The sequence below is a fragment of the Rosa rugosa genome, chromosome 3 (assembly GCF_958449725.1).
Source record: "Rosa rugosa chromosome 3, drRosRugo1.1, whole genome shotgun sequence".
In the NCBI taxonomy this organism is placed as follows: domain Eukaryota; kingdom Viridiplantae; phylum Streptophyta; class Magnoliopsida; order Rosales; family Rosaceae; genus Rosa; species Rosa rugosa.
Genome location: NC_084822.1, coordinates 55,391,689 through 55,405,999, shown reverse-complemented (window position 1 = coordinate 55,405,999; position 14,311 = coordinate 55,391,689). Strand labels below are relative to the sequence as shown.

Sequence of the window (14,311 nt, the reverse complement as noted above, 5' to 3'; positions counted from 1 at the left end):
CTTATTGACACAAACTTAGTCAACATATCAGCAGGATTCTCACTTCCTTGAATCTTCAACAATTGCAGCACTTCATTCTCCACGAGTTCTCGTATGTAGTGATACTTCATAGGAATGTGTTTAGTCCTTGAATGAAAAGCAGGGTTCTTTGCCAAGTGAATTGCACTTTGACTATCACTGTACAATGCACAATTCTCTTGCTTTTTACCCAATTCCTCCAACAGACCCTTTAGCCACACCATCTCCTTACCAGCCTCTGAGACTGCTACATACTCGGACTCCGTTGTAGACAGGGCCACTTGCCCTTGCAAATTTGAGACCCAAGATACTGCAGCACCACCCACAGTGTACACATAACCAGTAGTACTCCGACAAGTATCATGATCTCCTGCCAAGTCTGCATCAACATATCCTTGTAGTTCAGCACTACCTCTCTTGAAACAAAGAGACATATCAGTAGTACCCCGAAGATACCTTATGATCCACTTCACAGCCTCCTAATGTTGCTTTCCTGGATTACTCGTGTACCTACTCACAACTCCAACTGCATGAGCAATATTGGGTCTAGTACACACCATAGCATACATTAAGCATCCAACTGCCGATGCATAAGGTACATTCTTCATATATTCTTTTCTCTTTTTCGCTCTTGGGTGATTGTTCATTGGACAATTTAAAGTGAGCCGCCAACGGTGTTCCTACAGCCTTTGATTCATCCATATTGAATCGCTTAAGCACCTTCTCAACATACTCCGCTTGTGAAAGCTTCAGAGTACCAGCCACTTTATCACGGATAATCTTTATACCTAAGATTTTCTTCGTCTCACCCAAATCCTTCATCGCGAACTGGTTTGACATCTCTTTCTTCAACTTCTCAATATCATTGAAGTCTTCCCCAGCTATCAACATATCATCCACATACAGTAAAAGAATGATATAAGATTTGTCAAACCTCTTGAAGTAACAACAGTGATCGGATTGACATCTTGTGTAGCCACTCCCACACATGAAAGCATCAAACTTCTTATACCACTGTCTTGGGGCTTGTTTCAAGCCATAAAGGCTCTTTTGCAGTTTGCATACCAAGTCCTCCTTACCAGGTGCTAGCTATAAAACCTTGTGGTTGCTTCATGTATATGACCTCCTTCAAATCACCATGAAAAAAAGCAGTCTTGACGTCTAGCTGCTCCAAATACAGACCTTCAGCTTCCACTAAACCAAGCACCACCCGGATTGTGGTATGTTTCACAACCGGCGAAAAGATCTCATCAAAATCAATTCCCTCCCTTTACTGAAAACCTTTCACAACCAACCTTGCCTTGTAACGTTTGCTCCCATCAACTTCTTGCTTAATTTTGTAAATCCACTTATTATGCAATGCTTTCTTACCTGTTGGTAACTTAGCTAACTCCCAAGTATTGTTGGACATGAGAAAGTCCATCTCATCTTGCATGGTACCCTTCCACTTAGCAGAATCTTTATGTTGCATTGCCTCATCATAACTCACGGGTTCACCACAGTCAGTTAACAGCAAATAGTTAGCATAAGGCGAGTATTTATCAGCTAGTATTCCTTTAGTACTTCTTGACGATACTCTTGGCACAAAAGGAGGTGTCACTGGCTCATCACTAGGAACTTGTTCTTCAGGTTGTGCAACCTCAGGAGCTTCTTGTTGTTGTCGTTCCTCCCCATGATTTTCCTTAGACACATCTTCATTGGACAATTCTTCCAACCTTGCAAACTGCCGATCTTTTCTTACAGGACTTTTAGGCTCTGCTGCTTGCCTATTCCTGTACATCACTTCTTCATTAAAGATGACATTCCTGCTCCTTACAACTTTCTTATTCTGCATATCCCAAAACCTATAGCCAAGCTCGTCACCGCCATAGCCTATGAATATGCACTTTTGAGACTTGGGATCCAACTTGCTTCTCGCACCGGACTCAATGTGAACATATGCCACGCAACCAAACACTCTTAAATGCGATAGGCCTATCTCTTTTCCACTCCATTTTTCCTCAGGTAGGAGATGATTCAATGGTACTGATGGTCCACGGTTAATTAATTAAGCAGCAGTACGTATTAACCGCATCAGCCCAAAACATGTCTGGCAATCCTGCGTGTATCCTCATACTCCTTGCGCGCTCATTCAGAGTCCTATTCATGCGTTCAGCCACTCCATTCTGCTGTGGAGTTCCGAGAATTGTCTTCTCCATCCTAATCCCATTCTCTGCACAATACTCTTTGAAATCATTACCACAGTATTCACCTCCATTATCCGACCTCAGACATTTGATCTTCGACCTGGTCTCATTCTCTACGATCGCCTTCCACTTCTTGAAAGTACCAAATACTTCCCATTTATTTTTCAAGAAATAAATCCATACTTTCCTTGTGGAGTCATCAATATAAGTCACATAGTACTTTGAGCCACCTAACGAAAGCTCCGGTGCAGGTCCCCACACGTCAGTATGAACCAACTCTAGTTTTGTATCTTTTGGTGCCTTGCCACCCTTTGAGAAATTAACAACCTTTTGCTTCCCAAATATGCAGTCTTCACAAAGCCCAATCTTCACTGAGTCCACACCATGTAGTTTACCCTTCGACTGAAGTACACCCATACCTTTCTCACTGATGTGCCCAAGTCTACGATGCCATAAGTATGCATCTTCATTTTTCTCAACGATCGCAGTGCCTTCATTGTTCTCAACAATAGCAACAATATTCAAGGTCGTATAAAGTGTTCCTGTCTTGATTCCACGAGCTAACACCATAGCTCCTTTACACACCTTCCACGTACCTTTCTCAAAGGTAGTGCGACATCCTTCATCATCCAACTGACCCACAGAGATCAAATTCCTCTTTAACCGCAGTATGTGTCTAACATTGGTCAAGGTCCATGTTCCACCATTTGTCAGCAAAATCTTCACATCACCCCTTCCCACAATCTCCAAGGCTCCACCATCAGCAAGAAACACTTTGCCAAAATTACCACGTCAGTAATTCACCATGAGCTCTTGTTGTGAAGTTGAGTGAAATGACGCTCCAGAGTCTACGATCCATGACTCCAATGGTGCTTCAGTAACGCTTAGTACAAGTGCATCCGAATCACACTCAGTTGTGTTTGCCATCTTCATTGTCTCCTTCCACTGGTTACAGTCTCTCTTGACATGTCCAGATTTCCCACAATGCCAACACCCATCGGACCACTTTCCTGACTTGGACACGCTTCGGCCTTTTCCAGGTACCCTAGACTTGGACCTTCCACGATTGTTGTTTGAGTTCTTGTTGAACGTTCTACCTCTATTTTCTATAGAGAGCGCAGAACTTGAAGGATCTTCAAGGTTATTTTGTCTTCGCGTCTCTTCATTCAGAAGAATGTCACGCACATCATTAAACTTCAGCTTCTTCATAGTCCCAGCTCCACTACAAATCGAGTTCACAGTCACATCCCAATCCGAAGGCATGGAAGTCAACAACACCAAAGCTTTGATGTGTTCGTCGAATTTAACATCCACCGATGCTAGTTGCTCGATAATATCACCAACTATCCCAACTTGCTGGCGAACAGATATACCCTTACCCATCTTCAAAGTGAACAGCCGCCTCATCAAGTACAACTGTTGAACGACATTTGGCTTCTCATACATGTTGGACAAACTATCCATCACAGCCTCCTCATCAAGTACAATTGTTGAACGGCATTTGGCTTCTCATACATGTTGGACAAACTATCCATCATCCCCTTCAACGTAGTCTCCTTGATAACAAATCGCCGTACATCATTTGAAAGCGATAGTCGAACGGCTCCAAGGGCCATCCTATCCATCTCGACAAATTCTTCCTCTTTCATATCTTTTGGGAGCTTGCCCTCTAAAGTCTTAGCAAGTTTCTTTATATTCAAGTAGTCCTCGATTTCTGACCTCCATAGGCTAAAGTCATTACCGTCGAACTTATCAACCCTCTTCTCAACGTCTTCTATGCTCATTGTTTCCACTCTAGAGCCTAAACTCTGATACCACTCTGTTAGGAATTTGACCTAAAATTCCTCTTGCGGAAGCAGACAAGTGCAAAACAATATAGATAAACGATCGAGAAAACAAACACGAACTTGTTAACGAAGTTCAGCAAAGAACTTTGCCTACGTCCCCGGGCTGCTTGGGTTTCACTATAGAAGAAGAAGAATACACGAACAAGAATACAAGGATCTCTCACAAGAAGTTCTCACCAACTCTCAAGACCTCACTTGCTCTCTCTGTTTAATGCTTCAAAGACTTGATCTACTACTACAATCTATGCCCCTATTTATAGATATCTAACTAGACCCTATAAGACATTGGAAACCTATTCCCAATAGACATAGAAACTATTACCAAGTAGGATTATGTAAGCAGGTTGGAAACAATCAAAACTCCTCTTTGATCAAGGATTAACAAATCCTTATCCTATGTGGAATCGGATCCACACACCCAACATCATAGACCTAAAGGCAAGGTACTGATCGAAATGGATCTAATTGAGACGAGAATCCTGAGGCGTTGTCGAGTTAGCTTGTCATTAAGGGCCAGTGAAAACAGCATATGTATAATTCGTACAGCATGCTTTCCTATCACAAGGTTGAGATTTTTTTGACTCTTCGGATTGGGTATGTGCAGAAACCAGCTAGCTGACCGAGATTAGAGATGCATAGTTAATTACGGGTAACAATCTTCGGCCTTTATTTCTGGACTGGAGTAATTTGTTTTCGCAGATTCCATTATTAATTCCAACGACTATACATTAATATAAGTATGTAACCTAACCTTCTTGTGAACTTCTCGAGAAAATATGTTGCATAGGAGGCCAAAAAATCTCATAGATGATGCAGTCCAAAAGCAACTAAGAAGTGAAAAGTGAAAAGCAAAAAACTGAAAATCAAATGTTTTATACAACTATACTCTAATATCATATTAAATAATCACTAAACTTACAAAATTAAAAGTAAATTTTATTTTATTTATTTTATCATCAAAATGAATTTATTTGGAATTTCATTTGCACTTGGAATTCAAGATTCGATTAAACCAGTATAGTAAATTTATACTTCTATGAAGCTAAACGAGGAGGGAGCTTTTGATAAAAGTAGGTTTCAATTTATGTCTCCATGCCATCACTAGCGTTTCAACCGCTCTAGAAAAGAAAGGAAAACAACTTCGGACTCAAAAAGGTCGACTGAAGAAGTGGCCGACCCATACATTGTAGCCCAATTAGCCTGCTCCGAAGTTTAACCAGGCCGGACCTTGTTTTAGACTTTCACTAGCAACAGCACCCGCGCCTTGCCGCGGAATTTGTTGTTGTTAACAAATCACAATCATGAAAAACATAATTGAAAATCTGAAAGTGACTTCATTCTTGATAGAAGTGAGATAAAGAAAGACAAAGCGCTTTGCCGCGGAATTTGTTGCTAACAAATCACAACCATGAAAAACGTAATTGAAAATCTGAAAGTGACCTCATTTTGTATGGAAGTGAGAAATAAAGAAAGACAAAGCTCGCTATTCTAAAAAAATCACTGAAGGTTACTAATATATAATGCAGGCTTGGTTCAAAGCACTGTTGAAATTGAACTGAAAACAAAAGGAAAGAATGGTATTGAGGCTGTTGAAAACTAATTACAACCTCTTAGATGAGTTTATAATTCTGTTCTTTTTGTTAGCATTCACCTTGGCTGCTGCAGCTTCTTTATCTTTAGCTACGGCTTTTCTCTTTATTTTCATAGACTCCGCTCCATGGCTCTCATCAATGGATCAACTTTTTTCATCAGCATCTGGAAAAGTCATAATATGTATAAGTACATTTAGAGAGACAGACAAATACTGTATTAAGAGAGTAGCAACATACCTTTGTTTCTGCATGACTGAAAGATGCTTCAACACCAAATCACAGCATTGCTCAATCCAGCTTAGGAACTGATAGTATTAAGCCAACTATAGTTAATATTAACACAATCTATAGATATTCCGTACTTCCAATTTCCAAGTACTAATTAAAATGCTAATTGAACATTGCTCACCATTTGTAAGGTGCCAAATTGATTCAAAATTAGTAAAACCCCAAAATCAGCATCATTTCTTAAACACCAGTTGGTGACTTCAGGTATTAATTATTAAGTTTGTAAAATACATAATCAAAGGAAATACAAAGATCTGTCGACGTCAACTCAAAATAATCACAGCTTAGTTCCCAATTAATTGCACAAACAAATAGAGGTAATTTAAACTCACACATTTCCTCTAAAATGCTAGAAAACTTGAAATTAAAGTAAACAATTTGAGAACACATCAGCAACTTCAGCTCCACTTCATAGTTATCATCTTCTTCCTCCTACCACAATATCCATTCATGAACGTAAATTACAAACAGTGTACAGTAGTACAAATTACAGTAAACAAAACTTTGAAAAAAGAAAGAGAAGAGAAAAAAAAACAAAACAAAAAAATATTACCTCTTTAAGAGCTTCTTGATTCCAGAACATCTCATCCTCTTCAATTTCTTCATCTAGTACTTTGTCCTCCTGAAATTATCAAAAAAGTTACATTCTTGAACTTACTCTTGACATTTCGATGCTTGAACCAAAGAGAACTCATAATCTCAGAGAATAATTATCAATTACCTCTTCCCGCTGGTGGTGCGATTTTATCTCTGCTGAAATACCCCTAATCTCTCCGTTACGCCTATAAACTTAATATCTGCTGAAATAGAAATTTCTTGAAAAAGTAAGAATTTCAATTTCTTAGTTATTTCTTTTGCTGCATACGAAAAAAATTGTGTCTAAAAACTGTTATGTACTTAAGTTCAAGGTTTTATCCCTAACTCATGGTAGCACATATCAAAATGGCCTAAGATTTCAGTATATGGGACAACCAAAAGACATCAAGCATAACAGAAAAGTACCGCCTGAAGACACTATCACTTATGATAACCAACATCTAACCTTGAAAAGTAAAGCACGATGTCGAGAACGTTGGCAGATGGGTCTGAAGTAGCTTTCAAAAGTTCAAGAACTTGTCTGCTGCCAGGGATCTAATGTATCAATTAAATATGATCAACTTGTTGATGCTTCTTATTGAGCTCTTCAGCCTTCAATATAGTGGTTTCCTTTTCCATAATGCATGTGTTTCTTCTGCTGTCGTTGCTCTTTTTCCTTATATTTCCTGCAAATACTGGTTCTGTAAGTATGTTAAAAACTTCAATATGTTCTGTTCTTGCAGCGGTCACATGCTCTTCTGTTGTGCTTTATGCTAGTTGATTCAACATTTTGTAGCGAAAGGATGCCATTGATCTAAAATCCGAAATCATCAATTGAATGTCATAATTGAAGCATGCAGATACAGAAAATTAGAAGTGGCTGAGTGAGTGAAGAAGACCCGAGTACTTTTTAATGGCTCATCGGAATATGACACTATGACAGGGAGGGTGAGGCCGCGCTGGGACCGCATGCAGAGTTTAGACTACCCTTTTCCATTTGAAACCTAAAAAACCTAGAAAGCAGAAGGTAACCCCAAAGTTCTAAACTTTCCTACCCATTCCGGCCATTTCAATTCAAAATCTAAAAACCCCATAAAACCCAGAAACCATACACTTAAAAGATCCAAACTTTAATATCGAGACTACCTTTTGAATGCTATAGAACTTCATTGGTTTATAGGCTACATTGCTATCTAAACCAAAAAGTGTATTTGCTTGATCTAACTTTTAGAATCTATTGAACTTCATTCTGAGCTTTTTTTTTTTTTTTTTCTTTTCACCTTTTGACATATATATAGGCTTAATATTCCTTCACCATAAGTTGTTCATCAGCAGTGTTCTGATTTGGAAATGCCTTTCAGTAATAATGCTAAACAACCCACAGGTTCTTATTCCATGTAATAAACTAACAATTATGAAACAGAAATAACATGCACTATACAATCTGAAACATCAGAAAGCAATTGTACTACAGGACTGTTTAAGATATTAGAAAGATCAAGTGTGCTTATTATGGCATGCGGAACTGAATAGGAGCATGCTTTCTGAGGACTTACCATCACATAACAAATTCATGACAGCAACATGTGTAGCTACGTTAGCATTGATTTATATGGATTTCTTCTGGGATTTGAGTCACCCATGAGAGATAATCATGGACACTCACCAGTCCAACCATGCCTGGCATTGGAGCTGCTCGATCTCCAATGCCTGTTCCAACAGTAATGTTAGATAATCCAAATGTTCCTACTGCTGAGACCTGCATATTAATGAAGCAGACACACATTGTGAATATCACCAAAGAAAGCTAACGAATCTGAAGATATGCCAAAATGAAACTTTACCTTCACAACAGCCACATAAGCAGCTCTAGAAGCATCCACTGTTCTCAGTAACCTAATTCCATCTGAATTTGCTAGAATTTTAATACCATTGTCATTTGTTGAGACAGCTAACAATATTTCTTCTTTGTTAAATCTAATAGGAGGAGAAGCCTGCAGAATTTTAAGACCATGATGATTAGTTGGAAAGAATGATTTCATTAAAAAAATAAATAAATAAACATGATGTAATGCCTACCAGCAGTCCACCATCTGCATCTGTACTTGTCAAAAGGTTAACATTGTCCATGTCCCAGAATTTAACCATGAACTCGTTGCCAGTAGCCAAGAATCAATTCTTGGCGGTATCAAACTGCACAACCCCAACAGTCCACTTCCCAAGACCATGATAGGTACGCTTTACAGCTCCTTCGCTTTCATTCCATTCTACCAAGTATGAATCCCCTTCTTTATTTGTCCCACATGAAATAGCCTGTGATGTACAGAGATTAGACGTCCATCAGAATTTTATACATAAGAAAACCAAACATGGCATCACTAATGGAAGAAAAAACTTTGTAAAGCAATCAGATACTATGCCTACCTTTTAGCTTAGATATTACCCGAGTATCTACCTTTTAGCTTAGTTTCAACAGAACTAAGTATGGTATGGTAAAAGGATGAGTTAATGATAGAGATCTTAGTTGATAACAATCAAAATGTAGTTCACACAATATAACACCTATATTCATGTATTGACTTTACTGAAAAGTTTTTCATTGACACAATATAACAATCAAAATACTGTAATTTTCGTTTGGCTTGTGGAATCTGAAGCAGATTTGATTCCCATCAGGACAAACCAGGGTACAACAGCACATCAAATCCACTCCAACCAAATCCTACATAATATGCACAGAAAATCCTAATATTCTAATATCCAGCCACATCACAGATACTCACAATCAAAATAAATAAGATAGATACTCTAAATTTCTAATATTTGAACTTAAAATTCACTGACAGCAAATCACAACTGTGAATATAAACTCTAACTCTAAAAAGGTCTGTCAAGAACCCTTTTGTCACTGTTCTTGTTCTTGATCTTGATCACCAACTTTGAGGTCAGTTAACAGTGAACCTTGATTTGGATGGAGGCTTCCCGAAGAGTACAGATCAGCTTTGTTGTTAATATATATATTTTGTCTTTCTAAGCCCCACAACGTCTTCAACTCCGCAAAGACACATATGCCCAGCCGACGTCGTGCCAAACACCAAGAACAACCTGAAATTGCAGAAGAAAAGGCAGGACAAAAAGGTCCTTTCGTCCCCTTCCATTGCCGAAAGACAGATATGCCCACCCAACATAGTATGAGACACGAAGACAAACTTCCAATTAGAAGAGAAAATCAAGGGCAGAAGCGCCATTTCTCCTTCCGAGTGAACAATTGAAAACAGTTAACTCAGCTTTAGATATATGTAGATATATGTATAATATCTCTCAAATGGTGAAATGTGAATGCAAATCATTGCACTCCTTGCTCTTGTTGGACAATGATAATAACTTGATTACTAAGCGTTGAAACCAATTGATGTGAACCGACGCAAGTTAGATCGACGCAAGTTAAATGCCAAGAGAAAAAATGTTGCTATCCAGTAGAAGCAAGGCAAGAAGCCAAGAACCATTTCCTGAAGAGCTGTACGCCAAAACCAAAAAAGAAAAACATACAAGAGTTGGCTGATGAAACTGACTGGTCCATGACCTAGCCTATCAATCTTTCTCACTGTTTTACATGCAGCTTTGTCTCATTACTTCTCTCTCTCTCTCTCTCGCTCTGAAATTTTGGACCCTTCCTCATCTGTAATCCACCACTACTAGTAGTATATACCATGCTCTGTTCAGTCATTGGAAGACATGCAAAGTCCAACCAGTACGTCAATGCAAAAACAAGGAGTGCCAATATGGTGGGTGAATATAGCTAGCTGGCAAAGCTTTTGTGCCGCGAGACATATAGATCTATGAACAGTAGCGGACATGGGGATATGTTTTCCCCAGTAGTGAATCTCTCACTTTATTTAATTGTACTACGAGTTTCCTTTTGGTACACAGAAACTAAAAGCACAAGCTGCTGTTAAAATGTTAAATCCTGAAGCTTTGCAAATCAATAATGGAGATTTGTTGGTGTCATTTCGGCTCTTTTTGAGCTATAGACAGTGGACCCTTAGAGCAAGTTCACCCGTTGGGTCAACAGGTCACCTACTATTTACTGTTTTTTAGTGTTAATTTCTACCCTCTAGGTCACGGGCACAGTTTTCATGGTGACCTGGGTCACCAGGTCACTTTGTAGGTCACGATGGTGACCCAAAAAGTGACTCCGAGTGACCCAGAGCACGAAATACACTGTGGCCGTGACCCAGATGGTAAAATTAACACTAAAAAATAGTGAATAGTGAGTGACCTGGTGACCCAACGGGTGAAGTTGCTCTTAAAGGGATGACAGCCAAACATCAATTGACCTTAAATGAAAAACAAGGATGGAGATGTACGTAGCCCCAGCCGGCCAGCCCCAAGCCAAAGTATAGCTAGCTAGCTAGCTTCGCTATGGTGGACCAAAAAGAGAGACTTTTAAGCATCGACGTACGTAGTAGCTTCTTTTTCATCTCTTTCATCAAAAGTACTGCAACAAAGAATAGCTTCAACATCTCCCGTTCTATTTGGCCAGACCTGCACCATATTATTAATTATAATTAAGGACATGCATCCTGAAACCCATGCATAGAGTAGTCATCGATTATCTTAAATTTAAGATGGTAGGACTGTAGGACCCTAAGTATATCACTCAAGCCTACACCACCTTTGGACCAACATTCCATAACTAAATGCATGCCATGTATTCACTAGATTTCCTCAACCATCATTTCCTCAATAATGGTTTGCTGCTCTTCCCTTAAATTCCCGTTCGCTGGGTATCCTCCCCCTAGAACAATAGTTTATATATAGATAGATCAATTGATTTCATAAATTTGATAAAAATAAAAAATAAAAAAATTAAAGAATATATCTCACAAGCGAATATCGCAATTTAAAGATATATATTATTTTAAGATGAAACTAAGCGCCGTCTCTTATTTTGCGACGCCGTAAAGCTCTAATTTGTAGCAATCATTCTCTAGCCATGTTACAGGGTACCATCTTAGTGTAAAATTGTCGAGAGATAGTAAATTTCGAAACACAAAATGCTCTGATAGACATCGTTAGTTTCAATAATGAAAGGTTAACCATAAATAGTAGAACTAATATATATAATTGCATGGTAAATACAGGGATTAATCTTTATTCCGACCTAAAAGAAAAGGAACAGTAATTGAACTAGTAAACAAGATGAAAAGGAAGATTGCAGAGATCTGGATCCACAAGCCTAAAATGAAATGATTCTAGTGGTATGATGACCCTCAACTTCAGATCATCATGATCAAAGTCCCCACACTGAAAAGCTTAATTTCAAAGTCCTTCTATAAAATGAGCACTTTATAGATTAGACATGGCTGAGTAGATCAGCTTTTTACTTTGCATTTTGCAAGAACTGACTCTCTTTTTTTTTTTTTTTTTGAGAATTGCAAGAACTGACTCGTGGGTTATATAATAAGGGGTCTCATTTCATAGGGCCACCACCACCACCACCACCATCAATATCAATATATATGAGGTTATGAACTATTTTGGCATATGTTTGCTGAAAATGACTTTGCCCTTTTCACTCACTCTAACAAATTAGGCTAATGCATCATGTCCATTATAAAATAGCAATAATCATTTTTTACTTGGTGAATTAGATCTTCAAGATTGAAACTTCTTTTTTTTTTTTTTTTGAATTGCAAGATTGAAACTTCTTATGCCAGAGAGAACGGTCGGTTGAGACATAAACTTAGGGTATATATTAAGCAACTGTTTGATATGTTTCCGTGTGTCTGATCCACCCTACGATTCTAAATTTTGGCCACTTACTAGCGGGCAAGAATCTAATGCCCCAGCAATTAATTAGTTGTCATATTTCCCTCCATGCGCAATTTCTCATTTTGTTTATGGTTGGTCAAACCCAAAAATTAATATATAAAATTGGATTAACGTGCATGTAATTAATTAGAATATGATCGAGGAGCAAAACTATTTCTACACATCCTAGCTAATAATTGTACGTAATCAATCAATTTGATCATTTTCAGCTATTTACAATGTATGGCTCAACATCATCAACCAAAAATGCAAGTTTTTGACTTTAGCACATATAGTTGCATCACACTGCAAACATGTTGATCAAGATATATGGTTCAATTATTGAGACATCTTGACAATATTCGATGGCATGATAAAGACTGTTTAACGCAAATTAATGAAATGCATTTTTATTAGACATAATTTATACATTATTTTTCTAATAATTATTATGAGATATTCAATATACAGTATATAATTGATGTGATGTATCATCTCACTCATATATGATTAAATTTAGTATAAATAAACAATAGGATGTTTTGATATGTGGTTAGTGTTGTTGAAATTCATGTCACAATTTATATTGCAGTAAATTAATGTCTGATTTCATTTCTATTTTCATGCACACAAAGAGCATATGGTATATATGTATTCTAGTTTCTACGACTGTAGAAGTGTAGATTATGATTGGTTGTCATGAAAGGTACAAAATATTTTGAAGAGAAGAAAATGGAAGAACTTTTCTTGGATGTGTTTGGTTTACAAGAAAAGAATCTTGAAATATCTCAAGTACTTGATAATTTTGGTAGCAGGAAGGTTGGTTAGTATCAAATCTACATTCCAATCCATACCAACTTTCAGCTAAAAAGGAAAGGTTTCCCCTAAACAAAATATTTGCAGTCAGAAATTTCAGATAGTAACTAAAGTAGTCACAATCTAGTAATAAACCCTAATAATTTCAATGTGCAGGAACAGCTACCTGATGTCTCATAATAAAAGAACGAAACTGCCCTCAATACTTGATTACTTCCAGCTCTGGCAAAGCACATTAGTTGCCTTCATAAGGGGCAAAGTAGTAAGGTCACTTCACAAGTTCCCAATCAACAACTACATAATTAGTTGATAATTAACAACTAATCTAATTAATTAAGCATGAAAATAGGTCTCATCCTCATGCCATGTTGTGCTTGGAAGTCATTCTCACGTGGTTGTGGGTGCCGTGTCCATATCTCCTTGTCTTATTTTTCTCTTTAATTTGTGTTGGATGGACCATTTATTTTAATTTTCATGTTGACCATTTTGACATTTTCTGTGAATTAGTTATGCTATTTTGAGTGAGAATATGTCATTTTCCCTAATGTGCATATTATCATGTGTGTTTGTAAGTTTGTAACTTCTATCCAACCCATCATATCATTATGAATTTATGACAGCTAGCTAGCTTTCCCACAGCACCCATTGATCCAATATTCATGTTAACATGTTAAAATCAACTTCTATCACAATCTAAATTCTTCATTTAACCTTCAACATTTATGTGTAAAAAATAGATTAAAATTGTCCTATTATTGCACAAGGATGCTACCTTTTTTTTTTTTTTTTGACAAATAATCATATAGATTTCATTAATACGGTAAGGCCAGAATGACCATTACATATCCTTCCGCTACCATGTAAAGATAGACAAGAAGTTGTGATGCAGTAGACACCACGTTGATACATAGGGTAAGACCATTCATTCGACATTTCATACTCACTTATTCAAAGCGAGCCTATTAACTATGAAATAGTACGCATAGTAATAGGCCAGTTTAAAAGAAAACTAACTAGAGGGTGGGTATAAAAACCCACCATTCATTCTAGACCCAAAAAGGTCAGGCCCAGAATCTATCTTCCAGGCTCCAGGCTGAAACAGCAACCCCTCATGGCTAAAAGCCCCACTAGAGAGTCTGGACCCCAACAAAAGTCCAACACTGACTAGGGCACC

At 37.8% G+C, this 14,311-nt stretch overlaps 1 long non-coding RNA gene across 6 annotated transcripts; it reads right to left on the bottom strand.

Moving 5' to 3' along the window:
- Positions 1–5,300: 5,300 nt before the first annotated feature.
- On the bottom strand, positions 5,301–9,494 carry LOC133736727 (uncharacterized). 6 transcript variants are annotated; one of them, XR_009859685.1, is made up of 10 exons: positions 9,406–9,487; positions 8,587–8,820; positions 8,352–8,501; positions 8,064–8,266; positions 6,974–7,193; positions 6,653–6,728; positions 6,485–6,553; positions 6,053–6,363; positions 5,881–5,948; positions 5,301–5,806 (listed from the first exon to the last, which is right to left on the bottom strand). It is a non-coding gene; the product is annotated as an uncharacterized LOC133736727 (long non-coding RNA). The 6 variants fall into 6 exon arrangements; XR_009859686.1 differs by lacking the exon at positions 9,406–9,487 and adding an exon at positions 9,384–9,402; XR_009859687.1 differs by having other exon boundaries at positions 6,974–7,208; positions 8,587–9,494.
- Positions 9,495–14,311: the final 4,817 nt, after the last annotated feature.